Source organism: Chrysochloris asiatica, unplaced genomic scaffold (genome assembly GCF_000296735.1).
Source record: "Chrysochloris asiatica unplaced genomic scaffold, ChrAsi1.0 scaffold00016, whole genome shotgun sequence".
NCBI classification, from domain to species: Eukaryota; Metazoa; Chordata; class Mammalia; order Afrosoricida; family Chrysochloridae; genus Chrysochloris; species Chrysochloris asiatica.
Window position 1 is genome coordinate 4,138,140 of NW_006408534.1, and position 8,943 is coordinate 4,147,082.

At 37.9% G+C, this 8,943-nt stretch overlaps 2 pseudogenes; both read right to left on the minus strand.

Annotated features, from left to right (window-relative positions):
• Positions 1–1,572: 1,572 nt before the first annotated feature.
• Positions 1,573–2,055, minus strand: LOC102831423 (annotated as a pseudogene).
• Positions 2,056–4,268: 2,213 nt separating this feature from the next.
• Positions 4,269–5,021, minus strand: LOC102822512 (annotated as a pseudogene).
• Positions 5,022–8,943: the final 3,922 nt, after the last annotated feature.

Below are 8,943 nucleotides of genomic sequence, written 5' to 3' on the forward strand. Positions count from 1 at the left end.
GCAGGGTATACCCTTTGGTTGGTTGATGATGCATGGAGGGGATTGTAACCATGGCAATGAGACGATATGATAGAATGAATGTAAAACTAATGTTCTCCCACATAAACTATCACATAATTCACAATAAAACATTCAAGAAAAAAAAATTATTATGCCATTTATTTTTTTAAAGCTATCTTGTTCATGTTTTCATATATACTGAATTGTTGTTAAGAATTCAGTTCTAACTCATAGTGACCCTGTAAAGGGTTTCCAAGGAGTGGCTTGTGGGTCTAACTACTGTGATATATTAGTATTAAAAAATAATAATAATAATTGGTTAGCTTTCATTATCTTTGTATTATGGAACAATTTAAGCAGCTTCACTTAAAAGGTGTAAAAAAACTAATCTATGAAAACATTAAAAGCAAACAAAATTTTAATGTATTTGTTTCATAATACAGGAACCTGAATTATTTGGAGGAGGTTGATTATGATGAAAAGAAAATAGTCAAGGAATACACCAATATACCTTTCCTGATTAATTCCTTGTACCCTCCTGCTTATTTGTTGCAGATTAATCCTTTGCTGCTGTTTAGAGCCACTGAGTCAGTTCCGACTCAGAGTGACCCCACATAAAGGGTTTCCAAGGAGCTGCTGTTGAGTTTAAACTGTCAACCTTGTGGTTCAAACTGACCTTGCAGTCTAGTGCTTTATTCTATAGCATCACACCAGGACTCCAATAAATCCTTGCAAATGGCTGAATTAAGGAAAAGTATACTGAAGATTAAATACTGCTTTTATGTCATGAGTACATGCATACATTGACATTTACCTTTCTGTTGAAAGTATATGAATGAGCTTGAGCAAAAATTCACTGAATATCTGTGGACAGGTTGAAGAAAGATGCACTTGTAATCTGGTAAGAAATTCTTGCATAGCTTGTGTAGCTGTTGGACCAACCTGAACAAAAATGAAATCACAGTGTAAACAGACTGTGTTTGTAAATAGAATCATTCTATTTATTTTATTTTTAAAAATATTTACTGACTATTGTTTATCAGTATTTACAATACAGTAAACAATACACAATTGGATTAACACTCCGATTACTATAAAGTTACTTTTCCTGGTTTCAGGTAAATCAGCAACCAAATAATGAGAAGACTGAATTTTATGTAAGGAATGTTGTTGTTATGTGCCATGGAGTAAGTTCTGATTCATAGTGATCCTGCACCTGCACAGGGTTTCCAAGGCTGGAAATCTTTATGGGAGTAGAGAGCCTCATCTTTCTCCCACGGAACAGCTGTTAGTTTCGAACTGCTGACCTTGAGGTTCACAGCCCGATTCGTAACGACTGTTACCAGAGCTCCCTATGTAAGGAATGGGTTGGGATAAAACAAAAACAAAACCCCATACAAGCCAATAGATTACAAGATTGGCCACCCATTTATGCCAGAAGGTCCTAAACTACAACATCTCTAACCATCTTATTAGATTCTTACCAATACAGTTTTAGACATTCCATGAATCATGACTTTTTAATACATGTTGTTGCTATTAATGGAACAACACAAAAACCTCAAAGCTCCATCAGTAGTACACAATTACAATTTAAGGATAATTCATGTTTGCCTCTTTTGCCAGCACCAAATCTCTCAGATAAATATTTTCATATTACAAGAAATATTCATTCTTCACTATGGTCTGTGGCAACAATGATTTGTTCAGGGTCATGAACTATGGCAAAGCTCCCTGGGTTTGTCAGCAGCATCTCTTTTTTCCTTTGATTCACTGTCATCAGATTGACAGTGAGATAAAGATTTCCTTTTTGTACCATCTTTTTTTTTCTTTACCAGCTTTTTGAGAATTAAAAAATGCCTCAATTGATTCTGGACAATCTAAATTTACTTCAGCTTCCTGAGTATTGGTCAGCATCTGTAAATCCTTTCTACTTCAGGAAATAACTCCAGCTTCCAGCACTTTTTGTACCACAAATTCTTCAGGTTCAGCCTCTTAAACTTTTTTACTCTTCCCATTCGGTTTCTTTCCCATTTTTTGCAATGTAGTTTTACTGGAGGCCCTTTTTTATTGAAGAGCTACTATTCACCACCTCAGAGCTGCTCCAGCTCCTGGGTCTGCGGTGTCTTGGCCATGCACCTCCACAGAATCATTCATTTTAACATGTTAAGTCAAAACTATAGTGTTTGAATGTTCCATATGGTTAAGACTGCAAAGTATTAACAGAGTGTCAAAAGGAATTTAATTTAGTTCTTAATATATAATTTATTATTTTTCAACCCTGGGGTTAGGTCTAGGATTTTATTGTTAGGGTTAGGGTTTGTGTTAAGGGTAAGGGCTGGGCTAGAAATAGGAGTAAGACTTGGTCTAGGTTTTAGGGTTGCAGTTTGGTTTCTTTTCACTTATTTATTTTTGTGACTCTATCTGACTTTCTCATCATTTGGAAGTTTTGTAATTACATTATTCCCTCTTTTAGCTTATTGGGTTTTTTTTTTTTTTTGCTATCACTCTGGTTCTCTTTTCTGTTAACTGCATACTTCTGTATCTGGGTTGAATCTAGGTGACATTATCAAGTATGTTAGTCTCAGGTTGTAGTCTACTGTTGTTGGTTTTTTGTCCAAAGAACTCCCTTTAGTATTTTTTGTAAGGTTGGTCTAGGTTTTACAGATTCTTTTAATATCTATTTATCTGGAAATGACCCAATTTCACTATCTTATTTGATGGACAGTTTTGCTGTTTATATGATTCTTGGTTGGCAATTTCTTTTTTTTCTTATATATGTCATTCCACTGTCTTCCCCCACACCCCAAGCAAAAATAGTCTTAATTCAAATTTAATAGAAACTATACTTTGCAAGACAGGAAAACTAAAAAGAAATTTTAAAATATCATTTTAAATATATATATACATACACATAAAACAACATACTTACTGCAGATTTTTCTTAACTGTGCTATTCACAACTTTGTTAAGTCCAAAAGTATGAAACCTATGTGGTAGGAAACTTAAGACTTAGCATTTTCACTAAGACTTAGCATTTTCACTAAATGGCATAAAGCAAAGGGCATCAATTCAAGGGCAATAGTGGTTAAACTCACCATACCTACCTACACATCATCATTCTAAACCTTAAAGCTGTCCAGGTACTGAGCTAGCTCCCAGTCAGAAAGGCCAGGCCTGAACGCCAAGATTATTTTGGATATTCTACTGTGGGCCATGAGTAAAGGGGGGTGGGGGATGGGGAGAGAGTGAATTTTAAAGAGATTTTTCTGTTCGGACGAGCAGGAAGGCCTGGTACCAGAACGCTTTACGACTAGGAAGCACTGAGATATAACAATTGTAGACACACCATGTTGCTAATGGCCAGTGGGTTGGTTCTGACTCATAGCTATTCTGTATAGGGTTCTCGAGGAGTAGCTGGTGAATCTGAACCACAGACTTTGTGATTCAAACCAATTTTGAGGTTGAGTGCTTATCCTATGGTGCCATACCACCACATGGGAGTTAAAAATAGACAGCAGTGATGTATGGTCTACTTCAATCACTTGTGTTACAGCTACCAAATGTGTACAAAAGATTTCACTGTTAGTTCCAACTGTGGGTGTCATCAGTTGGGACCTAGATCTAGACCCAGAGGGTGATCTGGAGGCAGACCTGGATCTGGATTTGGAACAAGACAGGGTTTTTGAGGCTGACTTTGATCTAGAGCACGTTTGGTTATGATTTGGAACTGGACCTGGACTAGGTTTCCTGGTTTGCGCCTGCATCCTTGTTTTCTTACCTCTGGCCAGACTCAGACTTGGCATGCTCCCACTCCTTGGACATGGAATGAGACCACAATCTGGACCGGGAAAGGTCAGTGGCATGTTCCTTCTTCTTGCTGTTGCTGCCTGACTTACTGTGTTTCTACCACCTTGTTTTCTGCTCCTCTCGCTCGTGTTGCAGCTCTACTCCCAGCTTCTCTTCCTACAACTTCTGCTTCAGCTCCTGCTTCTGTCGCCTCCTTTGCTCCTGCTCATGATGAGGCTTTTCTCCTGACTCGTGCTCTTCTCCTTGCTTCCACTTCTGCTCATACTCCCTCGCTCCTCTTCTCCTCCACTCATGTCTCCGGACTCACGCACCTACTTTGACTCCAACTTTTGTGCCTACTGGGACTACGGCTCTTCTTGGATTTCCCAACACTGTCATTGTTCTGGATCTCCCCTTCAGCTTGGTCCTTACTCTTACTATGGCTTTTGTTAGTACTGTGGTTATGATTAAGGCTCTTGTCATCCTTGCTGGGGGCTCCTACTTTTATTGTTTTTGCTGAGGCTGCAGCTCTTAACCCTGGGAATAGGACCATGACATGGACCAGAACCTGCTCTTAAGAGCGGTTTCTTTTGCTGCTGCCACTTCAGCTTCTTTCGGGAATGTCTGCTTCAAGAGCAAGACCGCGAATGACACTACGGAGTAGGACCGGTAGTGGCTAAAATCTGGCGTGTCTTCAATTAATCTGATTTTTCTGCCATTGGCTTCAGGTCCATCCAACTTTTACAAAGCTCATTTCATATCAGGATAAGACAAATATTCAATCACCCTTGTGAGCATGTGCATAGGTGACGTCTCCCGTCGGTTGTATATGATCCTTTAAATCTTGCCAGCTGCACCAAAACTTGACAAATTCTCCACAATAAGCCTATAGTCTGTACATGTAGGAGGGCCATATTTATCTCGGTCACTTCTTCCACAACCATATACACTGTGTCAGAATCGTAACTGCCATCTCAATGCAGGTTGCGGGCATACTCAACAATTTCTCATTCACCACAAAGGTTTTTGCCATTTAATTCATAAACAGTATCAGTTACATTAAACTCTACAAAATCACATCCATTCTTCAGATCCACCTCCAGGATCTTCAAGAAGCGCTATATATTGCACTCCTGGGACTGGTAGCTCAGACAGCTAATGTATACCCCACACACACACACACACACACATGCCAGCAAAGGCACAGTGGTGGCTTGGCCTGGCTCTAGCATCTCCTAAGTGGAGGCTGGTGAAATAAATGTGTGGCACAGAAGTAGCAATAGGTGGACGGCAAGACGAACCTCCTTTGTCTTCTTGCCAGAATGGTTTCTACTGAAAATCAGAGCTTAGTTACCTTTGTAGGTAACTTTTCGTTTTTCCTGAGCTGCTCTTTGCCTATCATTGGTTTTGGTAAATTTATGTTTTGGTGGTTTTCTTTTGGGGTCCTAATTTGGAGTTCATTCAACTTTTTAAATAGTTATCAATTCATTGCTCATGACATAAGGCAACTCTTGGACCATATACTAATACATCAAGGGTTTTTTTCTCTTCCTGTTTTGGAATTCCTTGATAGCACCCCACACAAATCTTAGTCCTTCTCTGGAATTTTTATTTGTATATCTGATTGTTCCTCTAACTATCAAGAGATTTTTCAAGTTTAGTAATGTGGTTTTCCACTGATTCAATGCTACTTTTTTGCCCTTTCAGTGTATTATCTCTTTATAAAGTCTTGTTGTTAATCTTCTGGCTTTCTAATAGCTATTTTTGTATGGTTCCCATTTTTTCAATAAATCTTGTGAGTTTTCCAAAGTTTTTGTTTTCACTGATAGCATTTGTAGTTTTCTCATCCTTTCTCACAAGCCATCTAAACTGTCTAATTAGCATTCTTTGGAGTCCTTTAGAAGGTCAATCCAATATGATTTCTGGTGTCATATTTTCTGTGTTCTGATCACTTGTATGAGGCACTCTGTCTTGATTTTTCATGCACGATGAAACTGCCTGTTTTCTTGGAGACACTGCGGTGTCATATTTATATTTAGTTAATGATAACATATTGGTGCATTCTCAGGAACTGACCAGCACCTGTATCCTGGTGGATGTGGCACAGAACAGAAGTATGAATGCAGATGGTTCTCAGTGAACTGTTTATGTAGAGTAATTCAGAGTAGGTTCATGAACCTCCAGAAGCAGGGTGCTATACCTACACACATGCACCCAGGCACAGTAGAGGTTGCACAGCAGGAGGTGCCACTGGAAGCTGGATTGGTGAAGGCAGGGATTGGACACATCCCCATCCACGAGGAAGGTAAGGGAACAACGGAAAATCACACCCCACAGACACCAACCTCCAGTCATATCCTGTGCCCACAGTAACCACAGCTTCTTGCAAAAGTTCAAGAGGGCCACACTGCTCCAAAGAAGACAATGGTTCGCCTGTTTCTCTTCTCTCTCACTGTTTCTGTTCAGCTTCCTTTCCCAGTCAGCACTCAATCCACTCTCTGCCCTATGCTCAGGGTTCCAGGATCACCATCTGTATCTGTTTCACTTGGTCTCTCATGTCTTTGCTGCAGAGGATCTTCAGTGTGTTTGTCTACTCTGACAGCAGTTTTAATGTATTTATTTTAAATTCCAAATTACAGAATATACTGTTATTAAAAACATTTTCACTATGCTTTATATTACTAATGACTTACATAAATGCTTTGGTTGTGTGCCACTGAGTCAACAGTGACCCTGTATAAAGTTTCCAAGTAGTGGCTGGTGGGTTTGAACCACCAAACCCGCAGGTAGCAGTCCAGTGCTTATCCTACAGTGCCAAACCAGGACTTCCCGCTTATGTTATGTATTTTCAATCTTATACAAAACATACTCACCTAAATTAATAAAATAAAATTTAAAAAATAGTTTCATAATTCCATCAGAAATACAAGAAGTTCTACAATGATTTTTCACAAGGAAACTTGTTAAATACAATTCCATTTCAAAAACAAAGATATCAAAAAGGTTAGACGGTCCAAACAAAATCATGTTTTTAATAAAATAGTAGAGTATGCAACAAGTATATTAAGTAATATACTTATTGCATACTCCAAAGAATGCATACACTAAAATAGTAGAGTATGCAATAAGTATATATATATTTAAAAGAGGTAAAATTAAAAACAAATCTGTACCAATAAAACATGTTTGCTTCCCTAAACAATTAACCTCATGAATGGAAGAAATGAAAGCGAGACCACAATAAGTAACCTAAGGTATGCTTATATTGCATTGTTAAATTTCCATGTATTCAGTCAATCCTAACTGGTTGAAAAATAAATCTTAAAACCCTGAAGGAATTCTAGGAATCTACCAGTCACTCCAAAGAAGAAAGACAAAGCTTTCTGTGTCTTTAAAGATTTACAGCCTCAGAAATCTTGTACAGGATCTCTATGAGTCAAAACAGACTTGACGGCACACAGCCAACACCAAACACCAGCATGTAAAAATGCATTCTGAAATGGAGCTTACTTACTTTCTTTTTTTTTTTTTTTAAAAGCATGATTTCAATGAGTTTTCCTCTAACTTTTAAGGAACAAACTTTGAGGCTGACCTGTACAAATACATTTTGAACAATCTAGCAATATTACTTTGTTTTCTAAAGTTGTATTACCTGGGGACTGTGTTGATTTGTTCCATGAGGACTGGTACCAGAAAGAAATTTCACTAATACATGAATAAGATTGGGATCTGAAACCAACAGGTGGGCAGTACTTTCTTGAGTTCCAATGACACTGCTTGGACCAGCTATAAAATGTAAAGGGAAAAACAAAAAAATAAGAGCTCTTAAGAAATGGATCTTGAAACAATGGAAATGCAGTATTTAAAATAACATCTTCTAGTTCCAATTATAGAGTCCTGGTGTGGCACTGTACGATAAACACTAAGCCACAATGCCAGTATGAATTGCAAGGTCGGCTGTTCAAATCCACCAGCCGCCCCTCGGAAACACTACACAGGGTCACTAAATTGGAAATGACTTGAATGCATTAAACAACAACAAAGTTCCAAGTAATTTCACATCCATATTAGCAACTGTTAACATTTTTTTAATAGGGTTTAAACCTCTACTAATGTCACTGATGTGGACTTCACTCTCTATATTCTATATTCAATCTCATGCATCACATTTCTCCTCTCACGTCTCTTTTAATTTGATTGTGAAAACACTTTAGAAATAATCCTTTAGTCTTACAGTTTGAAAATTTGGCAAGTGGAAAAGAAATAACTAAATTCTCAGTGCTCTACTTAGTGATCCTATTCCTAATATCTATTCTATCTCTTCTATAAAAAGAGATCAACTTTTCAAAGACAAAGTAAGGCAAAAACAATTTACCTTTGCTAACAGTTCTATACAGACTGTAAATTGTGAACTGATTGATACACAGGCAACACAGGAGTTTACTGAACTAGTTAAGACACCCTTTGATGTAAATCCACTTTGAGTATCAGAAAAAGTGAAGCCTTTGCCCCCATTTTTGGAAAAATATATTCCAGATGAGAAAACAGAACAGCATTTTGATGCTAAGGAATTATTTAAACTAATGGCTATCTCAACGTGATAAGCTTTCTGCTTAGTGACGCTATTTCTGAAGAAAACAGGGATGTCAGAACCTACAGCTGGAATGAAGTTTTCAGTGACTAGCCCTTGCTCTCTAATATAAACAGTGACTTCTATCTAATAACACAGACAGAACTTGGAGTTAACTACAAAAAGTAAAGCCATTAAACATTATAAATGGAACATACGAGAGTCCCTTCATCATACTGGTAAAGACACATAAAGCACTAAAATATTTTTTGCTAAAAAGATTCAAAAACTATTTTACTATTTTAACTTAAAAGAGGAATCCCTGGGTGATGCCAACAGCTAACACACTTAGGTGCTAATCAAAAGGGTAAACTTTCAAGTCCATCCAGAGGTACCTATAAAAAAGGTCTGATGATCTACCTATGAAAAAGCAGTCATGGAAAGCACTATGGAGCACAGTTTTACTTTGGTGCAGGTGGGGCAGATATAGAAGTGGAACTCGACTAGAAGGCAACTGGTAACTTGGCACACACACACAAAAAAGAAGGTGGGTGGGGAGTAGAAAACTTAATAGGGCATTCAAA